The 21,056-nt window shown below is 42.4% G+C and overlaps 1 long non-coding RNA gene across 3 annotated transcripts in view; it reads left to right on the top strand.

The window, feature by feature from the left end:
- LOC149863621 (uncharacterized) overlaps positions 1–21,056 on the top strand; it is a 729,305-nt gene that overhangs the window by 692,153 nt on the left and 16,096 nt on the right. For all 3 annotated transcript variants that reach the window (XR_016442472.1, XR_016442474.1, XR_016442473.1), the window contains one exon: positions 10,748–10,911. This is a non-coding gene — a long non-coding RNA (uncharacterized LOC149863621). The remainder of the gene's footprint in view (positions 1–10,747; positions 10,912–21,056) is intronic.

Below are 21,056 nucleotides of genomic sequence, written 5' to 3'. Positions count from 1 at the left end.
GTGCACAGATTAATATGGTTCCTGGGACAGTAGATGAAACCTTTATGTATGTAAGTAGTTGTTCTCATGTGACCAGTCTTATTAATTTGAATAGGTCTGTCCATGGAGTTGTTGTGAAGTTCACTAAAGTCATGGAATTCTTTCAGTTGACTTGGTATTTTTTTTTCTGGACTTTGGATCAGGCTGTCTGGGTGTTTATACACATGCTCCAGGAGTGGAAGGGTGGCCCTTTAATTAGAGCAGCTCTCGGAGTATCATGTGTGTCAGCATCCCTACACTGAAATGTTGGAGTCGCTTTAACTAAAGCTCATCGAACAAGCTTTAGTTAAAGTGTCCACACTGTCATTTTTCAATGCGGGGATGCTGATTCATGTCATGTGATGCTGGAGTCTGCTGGACTGCAGTAATTACCATGCTCCAGCAGACTCAATAGAGTCCGCTCTGACACGCTGTAATTACAGCACATCAGAGCAGCCTTGCTGCACGTGTATAGGTGCCCTATGTGAGTAGATCTGCTCATGTAAGATGTACAGGGATCAGGCCCTAATGTAATTATTAGTGTCAAAAAGAAAGTTTGATTCTTTATACAGACAATATAGGACATAACAGGGATTAGTTTTGTGTACCAGTGCATTGTACTATGTAATGTATTGTAGGCCTCAGCCATTTGTGGTAATTGAGTGAATGAAGTGTGATCTACTTTTTATTATTTATTTCCTTGCTTTTATTGTGGTTGAACAGAGTAATTAGAAATCTCCCTGAGATTTGGGCAACACTGTGATTAGGCACTGCACAAACACACAGTAAGCAGCAGTCCTCAGGCTTTATAATCCAAATAGATCAGACAGACCAAATAAAGTGCTAGTAATATTTTCGACAGAAAAAAACCCGACTGAAAATAAACTGCTGGGTCCCCAGTGGGACCCTGCTGTTCTCACGGCCATTGGCACACAGAAAAGGAGCTAAGATGGTGGCCATCCTTTCCTTCCTCTGCCACTGATTGGCTGAGAGGGCTGCCCATTATGCAGCCCCACTCCTCTCTGCTGCCCAACAGCAAGGGGTGGAACCACATGAACTGCAGCCCTCTTGGCCATTCAGCACCAAGGCCACCTGAAAAGGCAGCATTCTTGACCAATCTGCAGTGAGGGTAGGGGCCGTTGCTAGTGCCCCTCAGCCAATCAGTGGTGTGGGGCAGCTTTGCTTGAAAAACCACTCAAGTGGCAGTGGGTGCCACAACTGGCCCATGAAATCACTTGTCTGCTTCCTCAACTTCAGTAGGTCCCTATGTATGAAGTACTGAGGCAGAAAGAAAAAACTTGCTCAAGGTCACAGATGGTGGGATGTGGGAAAGCAAGGAACTGAATCCATGAAATGAATCAAATGAACAGTCACTGGAATGTTACAGGAAGTGCTTCGGGCAACAAAGTATAATGACAAAACCTTTTTCTATGTCTTTTTCACTTCTAATTCAGGTCTACTCTGAAGGAAAAAATGGTCAGTGATACAATTTTCAAAACATAATAGTGTAATATGAAAATTAAGGAAATTTCCACAAAATCTTCCAAAAACAGCCTTTATATCTTTCCATTTAATATGCATATTAAATGAGTATTCAGGTTGTTAGTCAAGTAGATGAGGCACAAGGTTTTGAATGATTTACCAACCAGATTTGTTTCCTACCTTAGCTTAAAAATGTGTACATCTTTACTGAGTTCTGTTTTTTCATTCTGAGCTAAAATCATGTTCTGAATGCTCATTATTTTTCACAGTAGCTAGTTTGAATAGACCTGTCACTCCTAAGTACTAGGAATTTGAGAATATTGACTTTTCATTGAAAGAGAAATTAATAATGTTTCGAGTCCTTTGAGATGACTGTCTGCAGAACTGGCATCCCTGTTATGTTTAAGCTGGTCAGTCAGAGTATCGGAGTTCCTGTTTACCTGAGATGAGATTCCAGCTGTCCATGAAATATTGTTGGCCATCAGGAATGAGGGTAGTCTAATTTGGTTAGAAATGATTTGGATAAAAAACAATTGCCTTTAAGTTTGTAGACTTACATACACGGAACTTGGTCTACCAAAATGATTTGATATTTTTCCCACCTGAAAAAAAGGAGTCTGCTAATAGCAAGGCACCAATAACTTTCTGAAGAAGAAAACTCTTTTTTTTTTTTTTTTTTTACTATGCCAAATTAGCATGATTTTTCTTTTTCTCTTTTGGGCAAGAAACGTTTCTCCCACTCCTGCATTTTGTTCATGTCAATTGCTGATCACCGTGACCTTCAGATAGGTCATACAGGCAGTCTTTCCTTAAGGTGTGGAGCATTTTGTCAGATTCATGAATGAGTCACTGTCCTGAAATTTGAGAAAAAGGGTACTTGACTAAAATAATCCTATTTCTCTTAGTCATGGCAGTGACTCATTCCCACCTAGTGTGTGAATTTAACTTCTCTTTTTGTTTGTACCAGGTGCCTGACAATGGGATTTATTATGTTAATTATTTTGCTTTTGTTTTTGGTAGGGTCCTGGGAGGACATCATACTATAAGGACTTATATGATCAATAGGCTTACATATGAATAAGAAATTCTTATAACTGTAAACTGTTCTTGAGGTGGTTGTTTCATCATATTTCATTGTAACAGACATATATCAGGTCAAATAAATAATTAATTGACGTTGGATAAATATTACACTCCAGTCTGTTCAGTCTAGTAATAATGATTATAGTACCAGAACATCCTCTTAAGAATCTTTAGAATACTTGCAGAAAATTTAGCTATGGGAAAAAAGAGACAAGAATAACCTTAGTATGAATTTATGTTAGGTATAGTCTTAGCATATGTGATAGCTATTTTCAGTAATAATCTGATGCCTACTAATTGTTACAAAAATATATAGTACAAAGTAATCCAGCCTTTCATGTTTATTATAACAGGCTGAATGGCAAATAGCAGTGGTCTTGTATGCTGGTAGGCATGAAATATTTGGGGAAATATTCTTTTACTGTAATGGCATTGGTTTCATAAGCTATTTCTCTCATCATAGGAGGAAATATCTGTTGTATGCTTTTTAAAGAAATATACAATAGTATAACCTTTAGTAGTAAGCACTGGATACATTTTAAACAGTCTGTAATGCCTGTCTAACAAATACTTTTAAAAACGTTTTGGTATTTTAATTTTAAGGGTGGGGGGAATAATGGTAAACCTAAAACTCAAAGCATAATGGCCCCATTACAACAACTGTTAACTTTCTTGGTATAACCCCTGCCACTTCAGTGTGATGCTTTGTTCCCTCTCTCCTGGTCATCAAGCTACAGATTAGAAATGAATGTTTCTTTAATAGCCATAGCTAACAATCTTGAATTTTAAGATCCAGTGGTTCCCAGGTTTGGTCCATGCTGCTAATGGTCCTCCTGGGTTTACAGTGTTTTGGTGGCTAGTGTACAGCATATCTTTTGTCATTTGAGTATACAAAGACCTTAAGAGAGTGTTTAGCTCATCCTCCCTCAAATGGAGGGGACGTCAAAGTCACTGTAGCTTTGCAAGGAAAATGTATGCCTGCTGCAAGAACTCTTTTGCTTTTAGATTTCTTGCAGAGGAAACTACTGACTTTTTGGCTTTCTGTTTAAGAAGAAAGTGCCAAAGGAAGATGAAGTGATTATTAGAACACAAAATATGACCTAGCTTCAAGACTCACAACCATTAAGTATCTCAGCTGTCTCCTAATAAAGATGCATTCAGAACAGAATTACAATGGTGCTATTGACATTATGGCTAAGTATAGAACAAACTAGAATGTACAGAAACTTAACTGACTCGTATTCTTTGCAAATGGATCCGAAACTATTTCTTCTTCTAAACCTGCATCTCCTGCTGATGCTATTAGTAGTGAGACTGCTAAAGTGTCAGACAATGGTAAAAGTGATGGTCAAAGATGCCAGTGTGAAAGGCAAAGATATAAAAAGGCAGCCTTCCTTGTATAATGCCAGTCTAGTAGACAAAAATATGCATGCAAGTTTTCAAGTCTTGTCTTTGTAAAGCACTTAACTGCTTGTGAGTTGACATTTTCCATCCTTTGTTATATTAAGTAGATAAAATGTTCCAATCCAAGTTTAACTAACAGAGTGAACTTAAATTATCCCTAACTTTGAAGGATTTGTATTCACTGAGTGAACTTAGGTAGAATAAGCCTTATCTATGCTATAATTCTGATCATCTTGGGAGATCTAGTTTCAACATGGTGGTCTCCGGACATCATTAAAAAGCAGTTCTTGAGTACGTTTAAAAGAGAACATTTTTTCACCAAAGTACATTGAATTTCTGTTGGTTAGTTTTGGTTTTATACTATTCAGGGGAGCATGCTTTGCATCTTCTTCTTCAGCTGTGTGGCACATGTGCAGTGAGCTCCCTGAGGTCACTGACATATTAGTGCAGCTCCTTCTGAAAGTATGAGCTCACCATGGGCTGACCAGCATGGGCTGTGGCTGCAGTCACAGCTTTCACAATTTCAGAGCCCACAATTTCAGAGTGCTGCTGATGCCACTCTGCTCCTTGTTTCTTCTTCTGCTGAATTGAGTGGGGAGGGAGGGAGTGGTAGGTCAAGGAGAGGGAGGCATGAGGAGGGCCAGTGTTAGTTGTGGTTCACCCCCTGGGCTCTGGAGCAGTGTGAAAGCCAGGGTTCTGGGCAGAGCTCATGCTGATCGGCTGATGAGCTCAGAGCTTGTGGCACTTGGGGAGCTCCATCAGGAGCTATGCCAATATGCCGGTGAGTTTTGAGACCTCACTGTGCATGCACCACACAGCTGAAGGAGGTGTGCGCCACACGCCACTCTCCACAATCTTGGGTTTGCCCACAATGCTATGGAAACTGAAAATATGGTTATGGGATTTTCTTAACACACAAATCAGAATGCAGCAATAGAGGTATATAAACAGCTTGTTTGCCCCAGTGCTTATTTGTACAGAAAGAGTTCCCATACTTCTGTGTTAGTGTTAGTTTTGGATAAGATCATGGGAAAGTAGCGCTGGAAGGAACTGCATGAGACCATCTTGCCCAGACCTCTGCTCAGGGCAGAGTCATTCCTGACTTATCCATCCCAACCAAATCTCTTTTTAAACTGCTCTTGAAAATGTCCAGGGATGGAATTCCACAACTTCTCAAGGTAGCCTGTTCCAATACTTGATCACCCTCGTATTCAGAAAGTACCTCCAATTCGCCAACCTAAACTTCCTCTGCTGAGGCTTGAAGCCAATGCTCCTAGTCCTACTCCCTACAGCCACAGAGAAAACGTTATCTCCATTCTCTTTATTAATTGCCCTCCAGGTATATGAAGATTGTTATCAAATCTCTCCTCAGTCTTCTTTCTTTCCAGGCTAAACAGTAATAGTTTTTTCAGCTTTTCCTCCTAAGTCATGTTTTCTGGACCTCCAGTCAGTTTTGTTACTTTCTGATCTGTCCATATCTTTCTTGAAGTGTTGGGTCTAAAACTGGATGTGATACACAAGGTAAGTCCCCACCAGTGCCAAACAGAGCAGAAGGATTACTTCCCTTGATCTGCAAGATTGACTCCTGTTAATAAACCTAGTATGCTTTTGACATTTTTTGAAACAAGACTGTACTTTTGGCTCATATTCAGTTTCATATTCACTGTAACCCCCAGGTCCTTCTTTTCAGTACTGAAGCCCTGTGAGTCATTCTCTAGCCTGTATGGCTATGTCCACATGAGTGGGAACATGTGGTTTGTGGCACCTCAAAGCCTTCTGAGGCACCATGAAACACACATGATGGATCCATTCACAATGCTACATATTTGCAGCGCAGCAGCAAAATTAGATACCAGGAAATCCCGGTATCTAAAAAGCTACAGGAAAAAAGCAAGATTGTGCATGTGACTACAGCACATGCCACGTGAAACCAGAGCCTAGCTGGCCAGAGCCACACTCTGGGTGCTGGTCAGGCTCTGCACACCTGGATTGCCACTGCTGGAGCCCCAGAAAGCTCCAAGGACTCCAGGACTAGGGACAGAAGGTACACATAAACTGGTTTAAACCTGTAACAGAACAGAAGCCTAGTGCACATAAACCCATTTCAAAATGGCTGAAACTGGTTCCAGATAAACCTAGTTGAATGTAGTATCAGACTTAACTGATTTGGCTCAAACTGGTTTATGAAATTTCTGTCCCAGACCCCTTCCTGGTTCAAGTTAAATCACAGTCCCCCAGCATCCCAACATGCTTTCCAGCCCTTGGCTCGGCTTTGCTATCTGCTCCTGAGAGCAGGGCTCACTCTGCTCCTCTGTTCCCTAGCTGAAGCAGTAAGGGCTGGCTGACAAAAGGGTGGGGGGCAAGCCCATCTGGGGATGTAGCCCAGTCTACAGGGGAGGTACTGTGTCCCCCAGGAAAACTTCAGCTGGGGTCTGTGGCCAGGGAGGGGGGTTAAACACCCCTTCCCCCACTCAAACTTACTGCTGGCTATGAATGTGGACTATAAATCCCAGAGGCACCTGGAAACAGGAAGAGGAAGTGATAAACATCCCCGCAGAGTCCTGTGGCTGAAATTTTGGACTGTAAATTCCAGAGACCTTGGGGGCAGCAGGAAGAGGAAGTGAACAAAATGCCAGAGAGCCATGCTCTAGTGCTCCCCAGCTTCTGGCCTGAGCCACTACAGGCATGCCGCTGCAGTTCCTGAATCAAAGGAAATATCTGTTCACTTCTGTTTCAGTTTAATCTGTGCATCTTAGACTAACCTTCAAAGACTGAATTGATTCAGCCTTAGGCTTTTGACTGGCTGTACTTAGCTCAGGCAAGGCTGCTAGGGCCAGCCAAAATGTTAGCCTCAGCCTCCCCTACCCCACCTGGGGTAATTTCTTGCATTGCAGAGTGTGCATGTAGGGGCATTCCCCAGGGACAAGTAGCAATGACATAACTATATGCCACTGCTATTTGTCTCTGGGGAAATGCACATGCGTGCTCATCTGTGTATACAATTATCCTGACTGTAAGTGGAGTGGTTAACTCAATTAGGTTATTCACTCACGTAGCTGTCCGGATTTGAAGTGTGTTAGCTTTAAGGTCGCAGTAGGTCTTTTTATTAAGGTTTTTACTCAGCACATCCACCCCATCTCACCTGCCATGACTTTGATATAAAATGGGAAAAAAGAAGGAAGCTTACCATTCTTAATGGATGCTGACCTTTGGCTGAAATAGGATTTTGTTTCCCCATGCTCAGTTCTATCTTTTGTTATGACCTGGTTAACCCCGGGTGCTACTGACTGTCTATTTCCTTACTTGTCCTAGACTTATTTTATTCTTATCATTACGTTTTGGCTGGTAGCAGAACCATGAGTCCCTGGTTTCATCCAGGTCCCCTGTCCTGCCCTACAGCCACTCGCAGATAGTTGTTTTCTGTTCGTGCAGGTTCCCAGGCAGAAACGAGAGTTGCTTCACTGGATTCCACTGTCCATTTCTTCTTGTGCCCCATTTGGGTTAGTATGGAGACTCCTCTGAGTCTCAAAAGGAGGGAGTTTCCTACCCTCCTCCTTTTGCCCCTTCTGGGGCATAGTCCATGTCCTTGTTTCTTTTCACAACTCTCTCTGGTCTTCTCTTTGTGTCTCTATCTCTCTTTCTTGCTTTCCTTCCCCTTTCCGATTGTTCCTGGTGTGGCATTTAACTGCTCTTTGTCCCCCTCCCCCTCCTTCCCCACAACAGCTCCCCACAGCTCCCTGAGTGGTAGATTACTAGGCTGGTTGAGGGGCACTGGTCAGAGCAGGCAGGTGGGGTCTCCATAGAAACTGGCCCAGGAGTCCGACAGGAAGTGTGTGCTCAGCTGGGCAAATGGGATGAGGTTGCAGGTAGGTGTGGAGTGGCATCCAGGAGCAGGATGGGTGGGTGGGGCCAGGTTCCATATCACGGGTTGGTGACAGCACAGGACCTGGGGCAGAGCTGCAATCTGCTTCCTGTATAGCCCAGCACTGTCAGGATTGCATAGAAAATTAGCAAGAAAATTTTAACAATAATATAGTTGAAGACACACTGAAGGATAAACAGTATAACCAGTGTGACGATATGAATAGAGACAACCATACAGCTCCTGTTTATTTTTTGTCTGCTTCAGATGAAGATGGTAACAGTACAGCAGAAGTTAAGCAGACTTATAGTCTCATAACCTGTAGAAATATCCCTCTAAGGTTATAGAGAGATGTAAAAGGTATATCAATATCCAAGGATATTAATGTGAGCTGATACAGATGAAAAAGTTGCATCATATGATTCTGTGGCCATACATGTGTAACAGAACCACTTCAAATTTACCCAGCTGCACTCCCAAAAAACAACCCCCTCCTTTTCTTAAGCACTTAAAATGTATACTCGTCCATACTCTAACTTGAACTTCTTCCTTCTGATTTCTATTTTATTTTGAGGGATGAAAATTCAAAGGACAGGTTAGATTCCATGTATGTTGATCCAGCAGCTCAAAACCATACTAGTGAGTATCATGCAGCGACGTTGCCATTTCAGCCCTGTGTCATTCTGGGTATGTCTACACATTATGCTACATCACCATAGCAACATGCTATGGCGACATAGCATCCACAGGCAAAAACCATGAGGCTGCCACTATGTTGCTGTAGCAGCACACTGCCTCAGTATAGCACATTGCTATGGTGACATAGGGGCTAAAAATAACCATGCACCACCCACATGGTGCAGTAGAGGCTGTTACTGGGCCATCATTGAGTATTTCAAAAAAGGAAGTATTATATGATGGTGCAGTAACTATGGTGCCATAGGGGGCATGTGTAGACACACCTGCTGATTCAAAATGAGCATTGTATATATTCCCATCCTTCCTAGAAAATACATAACTCTACCCAGTGGTCCAGTACTGTTGAACATTTTCAGTGCTGGGTTCTAAACTAGCTGTTATGGCTCAGGAAAGTAACCTTGGATTCATTGTAGATAGCTCTTTACAAATGGCAGCTCAATGTCTAGTGGCAACCAAGAAAGCCTATAAAATGTTGGGCATAATTAAGACTGGAACTGAAAACAAAATGGAGAGCATCATCATGTCATTATACAAATCTATGGTGCATCTACATCTTGAGTATTGTGTGTAGTACTGGTCCCCACACCTCAAAAAGGATGTAGTAGAATTAGAAAAGGTACAGAGAAAGGCAACCAGGATGATCCAGGGCATTTGGGGAGAAATTTAAGTTCCAGTTAAAAATTTTAGGACGCTAATGAGGAGATGAAGAAACAGGCAGTTCTAAAATCATACTTACTGCAGAGATCTGTCACTTCGACAGTTCCCACTGACTTCTGCATTGTGAAGGAGAGCCAATCTGGACAGTTCCCCTAGAATGAAAATGATTCTGTAATTGTATTTATTTAAGGAGAATATAGCCGGGGGCTTTAGAAAGAACAATATTGACTATGCTGTGGTGCTTGTATTAACCCCGGCATTTTAGGTAATCTTTACACTGTGAGAAAAGTACCACAAATATTACAGTACAAGAACATTTATTTTGGATTTTGCTGGTGTCCACTATGTGAAAAATAAGAGAATTTCTGAATAAATGTAAACTTCTAAATTGGTTGTATCAACACTTTGCTAAGGGAATAGAATATAGCAAGAACAGTGAAATAAGTCAGCTGCACTTTAGGAAGCTTATATTGGCCATGTTCAATTTTCAAACACCAGTGAAAAACAATCTCCCATCCAACAATTTTCCCTATTGTCATTTTGCGGTGTTTTGATGACAGCAACTGCCAGCTAAAATCCCTTCTCTTCTTCTTAGTGTTACCATCTGGCTGTGGTTCCACTCCAATCAGTTTATGTAGGCTTCTTGATTCATGCTAGGATTCAGCATAGAAAAAAATGCAAATGTTTTGCCAATCTAAAGACCACCATTTATTCTCCGGGGGGATCATGGAGCTTGGACTTTGCAAGTATTGAGGAGAAGACAAGAGTTGATTTTTACAGAGCTGGCAGTGAGGTAATATATCTCCAGACTAAAGTGTCCTTGCCAGTATTTGCTTATTTAAAATATTAGATGGTTACACCGGCTGACCAGAATATTAAGGTTTACCCACGTGAACAAACAACCTGGGGTGTGAAGCCCAGTGCAAAATTTACTCTGTGCTTATTTCTTGTATGTAAACTCTTGCTCTATGGTAAATGTAAGGTAAATTTTCCCCTTTTTACTGAGAGTAGGAATGTTTACATGGGCACTTATGGAGTAGCCAGCACATTGAATTTACATATTAGCAGCTGCTTATTACTGTGGCCATAAGTGAATATAACAGTGTGTGTTAGAGCAGTTTGAACGTCTTACACAGGGAAAACTATAGCGTCTCCTTCATTCAGTATTTTTATCCAGCCATACAAACTTTTTATTTTACATTAACAAACATATTGTTTTGGTTGTTTTTTTTTTTAAAAAGAATAGATTGCTCCTTTTTATACAGATTTTCAGAGCGAGATAATGTGCAACAATATCATTATCGAGTATATTCAGAAATATGCGTATTAAAGCCCTGGCTTCAATATCTTGTGGGATTCAAAATCCAGACATGGTCTAGGGTTTAACCATGAAAGAGGTTAACTTTTGAATTTTCTTGCCTGTCTTTAATTGCAGCCTCGTGTAACTTGGTGATTTTAATAAATGTGCTATTATAGCATGCTTACTATTATCATTATAGTCAGTAGCCAATTGACTGTTTTTTCTATGTTTTAATATAACAGCACTATCATCTGGCATGGATCACACAACTTGTCATCCCAGAAAAAACAGCCAAAACACATTTGCAATCCATTCAAGACTTTGAAAATTAGACACAGTGAGTTTGAACCATGGCAGTTTATCATTGATTTCAACAAGAGCAGGATTGGGCCCAGCGTATGTGACGGTAGGTGTTCTGTGTAGACAAGCACATATGTGGTGGTGATAAATGTGATGAAATGAAAAGCATGTGATAAATTGTGCAGCCATGTGATAGATTAATTTATTACCACCTTTGACTGCTTCACTTGCCCTCTATCTATTAATCCTTGTCCCTCAGGGCTTACTCTGACATCTCAAACCTATGAACAGATTCACACAGCTGCCACATTTTTTTTAAAATCAAACTTCCAGAGAAGTGCTTCCTTCTCCTCCCGTTGGAGGTGGGATTTTAATGGACATTACACCTTCCTGGGATATGGAAAAAAGAGTTTTTCTAGACAGAAAAATGTCATGACTTCAAATACTAAGAACACATGTCTATGCAGGGCTAAAAAAGGGAAGGGAGCTTTGTGCAAATGGAAGCGATTATTCCCAGCTTCCCAATGTATCAAGGCTCCTCCTTCCCACCTTGAAAGCTACTAAGGGTTCATGCAGTCATTCACTGCACATGTCTACAACTTACTTTAAGTCACATAAACATAGACTGGGAGCAGCACTTGCAGCTGTTTGCTATTCCCAGGAGCCACACAGGAAAACTTGTGCAAGTAACTCATGGTAGGCAAAGGGGTGGAGGAGCTAGTATGTCCATGGGGGACGGGGTTGGCAGGATCAGGAGAAGGAGGCTAGCAGGCCCATGGGGGTGGGACGGAGTTTCCCCGCTGGGGTGGCGAGAGTCATCAGGGGGCTAAAAATAGGGTTGGGGTGGGTAGAGGTGGTAGTGCTATTCCAAGGCTGTGGCAAGATGCTGGACTTTCCCAGGCCTGGGGCTTCACTGGGCACTTGTACAGGCATTCACAAGATCAGGTTAGCCCTTTCTTAGATTAGATTAACCTGATCTCGATCTAAGTTTATGTAGCAACTTGGGTAAACTAACTTAGATTGGATGCACCATTTTTTGTACAATTCAAGCCTGCTTAATACCTGCATGATTGGACATTTAGATTGACCTAACCCTGGTGAGGTCCATCTAAATATAATGCCTGTACATACCCTAAGGGAGTAAACTTTTAAAAATGACATAACTTTGTGTAAAAATATTTTAAAGGGTTTTATGGCTCCACTGGAGCTCTATAAAATCAGGCTTCTTACAACTAAAGTGCCTGGCAGAAAATATAAGCCCCCTGGTATTTTCAGTGGTTTGATTTTGGACAACTATCACTTTTTTTAATATAAAATACCAGTTTGGGATTACCTGTGCAGAGACATTTGTGGGTTTGTCATGAGTAATGTAATCATCTCAAACCAGAAAAAATTAAAAGTTTTTATCATAGTAAAACATCCTGTAATGATTCTCTCTGGTAAATATATGATATAAATTGATTATGACTAGAATCATGTCTGATCCTGGTTAAGTTGCCTGGACACAGAAATTCATGATCTATATTAACCAAGAAATCATAATGATACCTTCCGGCCTTAAAAGGTACGGTGATCCTCCTAATTTCCACTGATTAGGACCTGGACTGTTGACATTATTTCAAATGGGGCCTTGGGAATCTATGAGCTGGGTGGGGATGTGGCAGAAATGAGGGGGCCTTCTCTTCATCAGTGGTTCCAGGATACATTGCTTTCTCCTTGTGGTTCTGTCTACCACAAAATATGCAGGGTGAGGATGTAGTGACTTAACATTATATGACTGGGAACAGTTGTACACCAGTTGACTTCAGTTATCTCTGGATTAAAGTTGCTCCACCATTGAATTATCAAAAAATATTTTAAGTTTCTAAAATTTCTTAATTTTAATATTTATACTATTTTCTTTCTCTCTCTAATCCATTTAGACTCATTGTAATAAGGGGAACCTAGCTTTATGGGTAAAGAAAGAAGTTATGAAGCATATTCAGAACACAATCATATAGTCATTTCCAGAGATAATTCTTAATAAATCCTCTTTCTAGCACTCTAAGACTCTGAGCAAGTTTTAGGCTATTCTGTTGAACCCAAGCTGCCACAAACTCCTTTCTTTCCTCACTTGTCACCTCATTGCCTTAAAAAAATCCTGCTAACATTTAAAACTGTTCTTTGGTTCAGGATAGACAATACTCTCCCTGGGAAATGTGACAGGTCAGAAGTCCAATATCCCATGATCACCATAAGGCAGAGCACTTTTTTACAGGGCAGGAAAGCAGTCTTGGTCTCTCTGTCCTATGGTATAAGCCACTTATTTCTACCCCTAATATCATACATTGCAAGAATTCAATAGCATGACTATAATTTGTAGAAAAGCTTTTTTAGATCATTCTAGAGGTTTATAAAATGAAGTGATTCTAACTTTTCCATTCCCCTGTCCATGTCTCTAATTGTACGTCTTAAAATATATACTATATGAAAAGAAGCCAAGTTAATAATGCTGTTGGAAACTTGGTTTTTGCATTGCCTAATTTTGTGGGACTTTTGACAGGCATGGGTAACCTGTATTAATACAGTATTTTGTATTTAGTTTGCACACAAACTGTAATGACTGTCCACAGGGGTGCGAGTTACTTTAAATTTTTGCTATAGGCATTCCATGTTATTAAAGTATGTATACACACGTTTTCATGGCTTTCCTTCCAATATCAAGGCCTCTTTTGTTGTACTCCGTGGCCAAACCCACACAAGAAAAAATAGCAACTGCAGCTGGACCGAGCTACTGAATGAATAGCTCAGCCAGCTGCAAATTCGTGACTTCATCTGGTTTCCAGGGTCTTGCCTAAGACTGTGGTTCTTGTTTGGAGAATGTTTTTAATGCATTAAGCCAATCTTAAAAAAAAACAGAACAAAACACACACTGCATCAGCACTGTAATAAAACCTTGTTGCCAGGTTTATTATGCAGAGTATTTGTTTTGCAGATTGTCTTTTAATAAAAAAGAACATTGTGTTTGACACAAATAAATAAGGTGCTTGCAAACCTGAGGGATAAGAACATTACCGCACCATTACAGAGCAGTAAGAATTGTAAGTGCACAAAATGCTGTCCTGAAATTTGTCTGGCAAATAATTAAACAGAACAGAGGTGATGACAATTGGAGACTGAGAGATCAGAAATTTAAAATCTTTGTCTCCAGGAAACTGGATAAATGACAACTTTTACTGATGTTACAGGGAGTAAAAATGTTTTGGGTGTGGATTCAAAGTAAGAAGGGTAGTTATGATGACTTAGGTAATCACACTGTGAGTGCCTTTATACTGGGCGGAGGAAGGGGAGCGTGGTGTTATCCAGTAAAGAAATTTGAAATGAAACTGTGGACAACAAAAGAACCTGAGTTTCCCAAAGGCAGTTGACACTTCTAGTAAGTCTTTAACCTTTTATATTTTAGCTCAGTCTAAGCTGCACATTTCTGTTAATGTTTTTTAGCTTTACTTCTCTGTGTTTGCCTGTCAGAGGGCACTTGAGTTGTAATCAAGAACGATTCTTTTCTTTGTCTTTATTGTTATTAGTCTTCATCTTTAATACTATTTGAATATATACTTGTTCTTTAGTATTCATTAAAAAGGAATTAGTAAAAGTAGCAATATATACTAAGAAATGTGTACCCTCAAGTTATCATCACACAATAATTAGTATTGTATTAATGATTCTTAGTAGAAATCAAGACCCAAATCCCCTGAATTTTGAGATGTTCAAAAATTGAGCTCCACAGACTTGAGCTCAACTTTAGCATTTAGTGGTATTTACTTTAACCACTGGTACCTCATTCTAACGTATTATATTAAAAATAAGTATTTGTACCATATGGTGTATCGTAAGGAACGTACATCCAAGGACCTAATAATTATTTAAAAGTTGTTCATTTAACTCTCATATCAGCTACCCAATGAATTTATGATATCTGCAGTGCAATCAAATCTTTTTATAGACTTCTGAATAAGATAAGTACTTTGCAGTGCTGTAAACTTTGGCAGCGGATTTAATATTGTTATTCAGGGAATTGTGAAACAATATAATCAAGTTTTTTTAGAAGAGTTAGAGAAAGTTGGAACTGTAAAAATCAAAGGAAAGCAGAGTGGGGTTTCAACTCTGTGAGTACTGGGCTAGCCTTTCAACTTCCCTTATTATGAATAGATCCGTGAAGCGTGATCCAATCTAATTTCATCTGTTGTGCACAGCACTGAAAATTTTGCATGATGTCCATGAAACTTTATTTTTCCCGTTTACTTTTATTTTAATCCTCTAAAGGTAATAGGAATCATGAGTGTCTTCTGAAATCAGACATTGGTTTTCAGGACATGAGTTAACTAAGAGCTCCTTCCAATGCTAATCTTATTTTAAAAAATGTTGTTATGGCAAACTCTGCTAGAGATGCTACTCTTGTCCCTGAAGAATAAAACAGAAAAATGCAAATTGTGTTTAATAAGGATTAATGCAAAGTTATGTATCCTGGTGCTAAAATATTAAATACTGCAAAATTGAAGGGCAAAGCATCCAGCGAATGGACTGTGGATTGCATATAAAGTTAATGATAGATCTTGTCTCTAATGCATTTTGCAGCACAAAATAGTAATGTTGGTACATTAACTTTGAAGGAGTCTGATAAATGTTCTGAAACACTGTGATGTTTAATTCTATGTGTTTCTAAAACAAATTTAGCCACAAAGGCCTAGCCTCTAAAGTTAGGGACAGAAATTATACCTAAACTGGTCTAAGTAATCAGAAACCAGTGTAAACCTGTAACGGAACAGAAGTTCAGTGCACGTAGGCCGGTTTCAAAAGGGCAGCGCATGGTTTAAGATGGACCTGGCTGGTTGTAGCATCAGATTTAATCAGTTTTGGTTACAGCAATGTATCAAAATTCTGTCCCAGATCCCCTCCCAACTTGAATCATGTCATAGTTCCCCAGCATCCCAGGATGCTTTGTGGCCCCTGCTAACCTCCTCTCAGAGGATGGGTGGACAGGCAGGTGGTCCACCAGTGCTCCTCTGTTCTGGCCAAGCTCAGCTGAGCTGGCTTCACCCCTGGGCTGTCACAGAGCTGTGGCCTCTGCTTCCCAGCCTGTGTCCTGCCTGTACCTGTCAGCCCAATGGAGCAGCAGGGGGGATGTAGGAGAATGAAGCCCCCCTGCATCAGCCCCAGCACCCTCCCCTCCAAGTTGGGGTCTGCCCCAGAGCTAGTTGTGGGGCCATTCTCCCACCCTGGGATCCCCTAGAGCTAGTCAGACCCTAGCTAACGGGGGCCAGAACAGGGGCAGGGGTTCCTTTCCCCACCAGGGGTCAGAGGCTGTGACTCTCAGGGGGCAGGGCTGAGCAGCCAGGCCAGGGTGGCGGAAACCCAGCTCAGTAGATCCCAGCTCAGGGAGGGTTGGGACTGGGGTGGAGGACCCCTTTCCCCTTGCAAGTCAGAGGCAGAGGCTCGCAGGGCAGACTCCAGATCAGAGAGAGCCTGGAGTGGACCCTTGGCATGGGTTTCCCGCCCAGCTGGGAATACCCCATCTTGGAGGGCTGGGACAAGGGCTGGGGGCTCTTCACCCCCCTGCATAGGGACACCAAGGCATTAGAGGCATGTGCCGGGCAGCCAATCAGGGATGGCCCCCACTCAGTTGGACTCGGCAATGGCCAAAAAGCTAGGACGTGAACAGTAATACCATTTGGCCTGGGCCAGTGCAGGCATCTGCCAGTCTTCCCCAACTGAAGCATGAACATGAGTTCCATTTTTGTTATTTGGCCAATCTACACAGCTTAGAGAAACCTGAGAAGATTGGATTGATTCTGTCTTGGACTTTTTGACTGTCTATACCTAGCTAAAGAGGTGATTGCTAGCTTGGAGCTAGTCTGTGAGCCAGATCAGGCCCACATACTAGTCTCATATGGCAACACCAATATGCAGAGCCAGTCTGGTGTGGGTATTGAATGCAGCATATGTCTGAGACTACCCTGCATGGTGTCTGCAGCATGCATACTGGCTCTTGCAGCATGTGCCAACCCTAGCCTTATACAAAGCATGCAGTATGCAAAGCTAGTTTAGAGCCTGCATTGCACATGATGCATGGAGCCAGTCTGGAGTATACACTGCATGTGGAGCTCATTCTGGACTGGACCTACATTCTGTCTCTGACACACAGGGTAAATCTGTGGGCCTGAACTGGCTGGCCCAGATCCAGTATGTGGGGCTGGTATGGTACAGGTGTTGCATGAAGTATGTCTCCGAGACTGGCCCTGGGTACTGTATGCAACATGCACTGGCTCCAGCTTCCATGCTGTCTGCAGCCCGTACCAGGTGGGCTCCGCACAGTGCCTGCAGCATGTAGGGCTGAGGCCAGCATGGGCCAGCCTGAGACCCACAGAAAGCACTGTGAGCCAGATAATGGGGCTCTACAGGCCAGACCCAACCCACAGGCTGTATCTTTGACACCTCCAAACTAGGTAAAACTTTCATTAGATTTTTCCAGGGTCAGTTTTTAAGTTATAAGACAACTGACTGTTTTGGAAATAGTCAAATTATCCATTGTTTAACATATTATAGGGGTTGACTCCTCCTTTACAACACATGGAGTCAGGTACAGGTAACAAAGAACTCCAAAACATTTCCTAGTCAGTGGGGATCTCATTTAGGATGGAATTAATATAGGGCACAGCACAGTGCTATGTAGAGAGATCCAAGCTAACTTGGGTATTAAAAACAATATAGCTGCCTTCTTAGTCCAGTGACAAGCGGACTATATTAGCACAGACAGAATGTTTTAGCTCCATGTTAAGCACCATGTTTAGCTTAAGTATCATTACATGGTACTGTTTTACTCTGTGAATATGTAGTCAAAGACTGAATAGGCTTTGAAAAGCAATGTAACAATAGCCAGAGCACAAACTGCTTCAACCACATCATGTTCAGAGCTGCCTTGCTGATGAGGATGAAGAATCTAGAAACATGAATGTTGATAGTAAGGAAATTGAGTGATGGGGAAGAAGCATTCTTCATCCTAGAGTGTCAGGCAACTCCTAGGACCTGTAGTGCCTTCAAGTGACACCAAAAATCACAGTGCTCTGGAGAGCCATATAGATTTAGACATTTGCTGTTTTAAAGGTTTCCATGCTAGAGCAATGTTGAAAAGATTTATAACCAGTCAAAAAAGGTGCAACACTTTAGTAGTTGTTGTTGTTATTATTGCAGTGGTAACATTTAAGGAATCCAAGCAGGGATTCTGATCGCTTTGTACTGGCATTTCCAGACAACCTGGTAGAACGCACAACTTGCACCCAGTGAATAAGCAAATCTGGAAAGGAGATGAACAATGACACAGCAGTAGAAACAGATGTAATTTCATCATGAATCAAGGCTCTAGAGGTTTAAGTTAATGCAAAATATTTTTTTCTTTTCTTTTCAATATTGTTCTGTGAAATTTAAAATTTACTTTAAGGATACAACATTTTCCTTATGACCTGAGCAGAAATGTAAGATCTATACTAAAACAGTGAATTTGTCAGGCAAACAAAGTCAGAAAGAAACTACAAACAATGGAGACTGTTCAATGTGATAAGCTGTGTTGGGTTTCAAAAATGGCAATACCTTCCTAGATCATATTAATGAGAACATTGAGACTGGACTTTAATGTTAAGAAATAAACAAATAAAATATTGCATTTTAAAGAATGGCCAAGCATGGAGGACTTAATCAGAAATCTCTGAAAGGGGGGAATTTTGAGAAAACAACATGAGGTGCAGACAGAAATGCAGCTCCCCGCTGTAACTGAGAATGCTTTGCAGGAAGCATTCTAAGTTGCAACAATATCCTGGAACAAACAGAAGTTCACTGCTGGTTTCATGGGGAGGGGAATCTAGCTGGGAGCCTGTAGCCAGGTTCCCTTAGCAATGGCCTCTGTTCCTGGGAAGGCTGCAAAGTTTTCAGAATGGGAAAGGGGAAAGGTGGCAGAGGGAGTTCATACTAGGGGTTTCCCAGCCAGGGCTAGAGGTTGGGGTTGGTGAATTGGAGCCCCCCACCTTGAAGGGTACATCTAATACATCTGCCTTGCCTGACTCCCCAGTGGGTCAGGAGGGGTAGCCATGGCGCAGCTGGGAGAGCAGGGGGCATTGGGGTGCTCATGGCAGAGCCTCCCATGCAGCATGGGGCAGTGAGGGGCAGCGGGGGTTGCTCCATGCTTGGCAGCACCAGGTGAGTGGGGCTTCTTTTTTTCAAAGAGCCGGAAGTTTGGGCAGGTGGGGCAGACATTGCTGAGGCTGGGAGAGCGGGTGGGGGATGGGGCCTGTGTGATTCAGCAATTGGGCTGATTCAGCAGCAGCCAAATCTCTGAATCAGACTCAGCCGAATTGATTCAGGACAGTAATTCAAATCATGGAATTCAATCACTGTCCCTCAACTTAGCTGAATCCAGATCCGAAGCAAATACTAGCTGCTTTGCACAGGCCTGCTGAGCATGTAATAATTGCATAGGTTTCACAGGGAGCTGCCTGATTAGGACCTTTCAGGATTAATCTTTTATTGAACATTCTTTGCATAGTGTGTATCGTATAACAACTCAATGCAATGGATGATACATTAGCAGTTTTCTCCTTCCTGCAGTGGTTCAGAATTTTGAGGACTAGGCATGCCAAACAATGTGTTAGTTCTTATTAAGAGGCCAACTGTAGCACAGAAACAGCTAAACTCAAACTACTGTCTGACTGCCTAATTAACCTTCCTTCACCATCCAAATATCAATCCAAAAGTAAAATTAATAAATGGTTTAGGTCAGGTAAGCTCTATTAGCTCTTCCAGTACAGGTCAGGCACTACTGTATAATTGTTTAAGGTGCCCTTTAATTGCTGTCACTCTAGCTAAAGAGCTTCAGGTCAAGTCAACTTTTATCAAGTGAACTTTCACTTTTCTATACAAGCCACTCATCTTCATCTTTCCTCCTTACTAAGCAGACCAGTATGCAACTAAAAAGGATTTCTCGGTGAAGATAAATTGATGCTGGCAGGGATGCTGATTGCTATAGTGGTCCCTTCATTGCAAATGAAATTTTTGATCAGTCAAGCCAAAGAATTTAGGGATCACTCTTGCAACCCCTGGTGGCAGTGTTCTGACATGCTTTACAAAGTGATATAAGTTAGAGCAGGAGTGAACCGAACAGATGTTTGTTGTTCAGTAGGGTGGTCTTAGACTCTGTTCACGCTGGCCAAGGCTAGCAGGTTGGTGGGGGGGGGTGCTCCCAGGAGGCTTCTGGAGCAGCCCCTCTCCCAAGCCCAGCCCCCTGGCCAGCTGGTGACTGTCAGCAACAGCTGGTGGCGAAGAGTAGAGGGAGAACCCCAGTTCCATGTGCCACCCCCAGGTTACTGGGTCATATGGGGGGGCAGGCTGGGTCTATGCAGTAGGGGGGCTAATTCCACCCCCCCACCCCCAACCCCAATTCCCAGCATGGACAAAAGCTAGGCCAGGCAGTCTTGTGCTGCATCTGTCAAGGGGCTGAGGCAGGGGTGGGGGGAAGAGAATCCCTCTGGCATGTGGGATCCTCCAAGATTGCGGGATCAGGTCTTGTGGGAGGGTGCAGCTGGGTCCATGCAGTGTGGGGGCTCCCTCCCTCCTCACCTCAGCTTCTTGACAGATGCAGCCAGTAACTGCAGCATAAGACTGCCTTGCCTGGCTTTTGGCTGGGCCAGGAACTGGGGGTGGGGGAAGGGATCCTCTGAGCTGCATCACTCCACCTCCCCCCAGACTTCTGAGATGGGTTCTGGGTGTGTGTGGGGGGTGAAGGCTGGGTCCAAGAAGGAAGGGAGCTCTGTTCTCCTACCACCAGTTCCTGTCTTGGTGAAAAGTCAGGACAGTCTCATGCTGCAGCTGCTGGCCATAGCTGTCAAGAGGGTGGGACAAGGGAGGGAGGCCCCCTGCTACACAGATCTGTTCCAGCACCCAACCCAGCAATCTGGGTGAGGCACATGGTATGGAGGCTCCTTTCCCCCACCCCCATCCAGTTCCTGCCATGGCCAAAAACCAGGCTAAGTAGTCTGTTGTATAGTTTCTGGCTGCAGCTGTCAAGAGGCTTGCTGTCCTGGGACACAAGAATACTCACCGGCAGCTAGGAAAACAGCACGTGGAGGGCAGAACACAGAACCCGCATGGCTTGTCAGCCACCTGTTTATACAGCTGCAGCTGGCCGGTGACGTCAGCATTGAATGCCGGCTGGCTCAGCTAAAAATG

Source organism: Crocodylus siamensis, chromosome 5 (assembly GCF_052110815.1).
Source record: "Crocodylus siamensis isolate JL-2025a chromosome 5, ASM5211081v1, whole genome shotgun sequence".
Classification (NCBI taxonomy): Eukaryota; Metazoa; Chordata; order Crocodylia; family Crocodylidae; genus Crocodylus; species Crocodylus siamensis.
The sequence above is the reverse complement of the archived record's forward strand: the minus strand, read 5'-3'. Positions and strand labels throughout refer to the sequence as shown.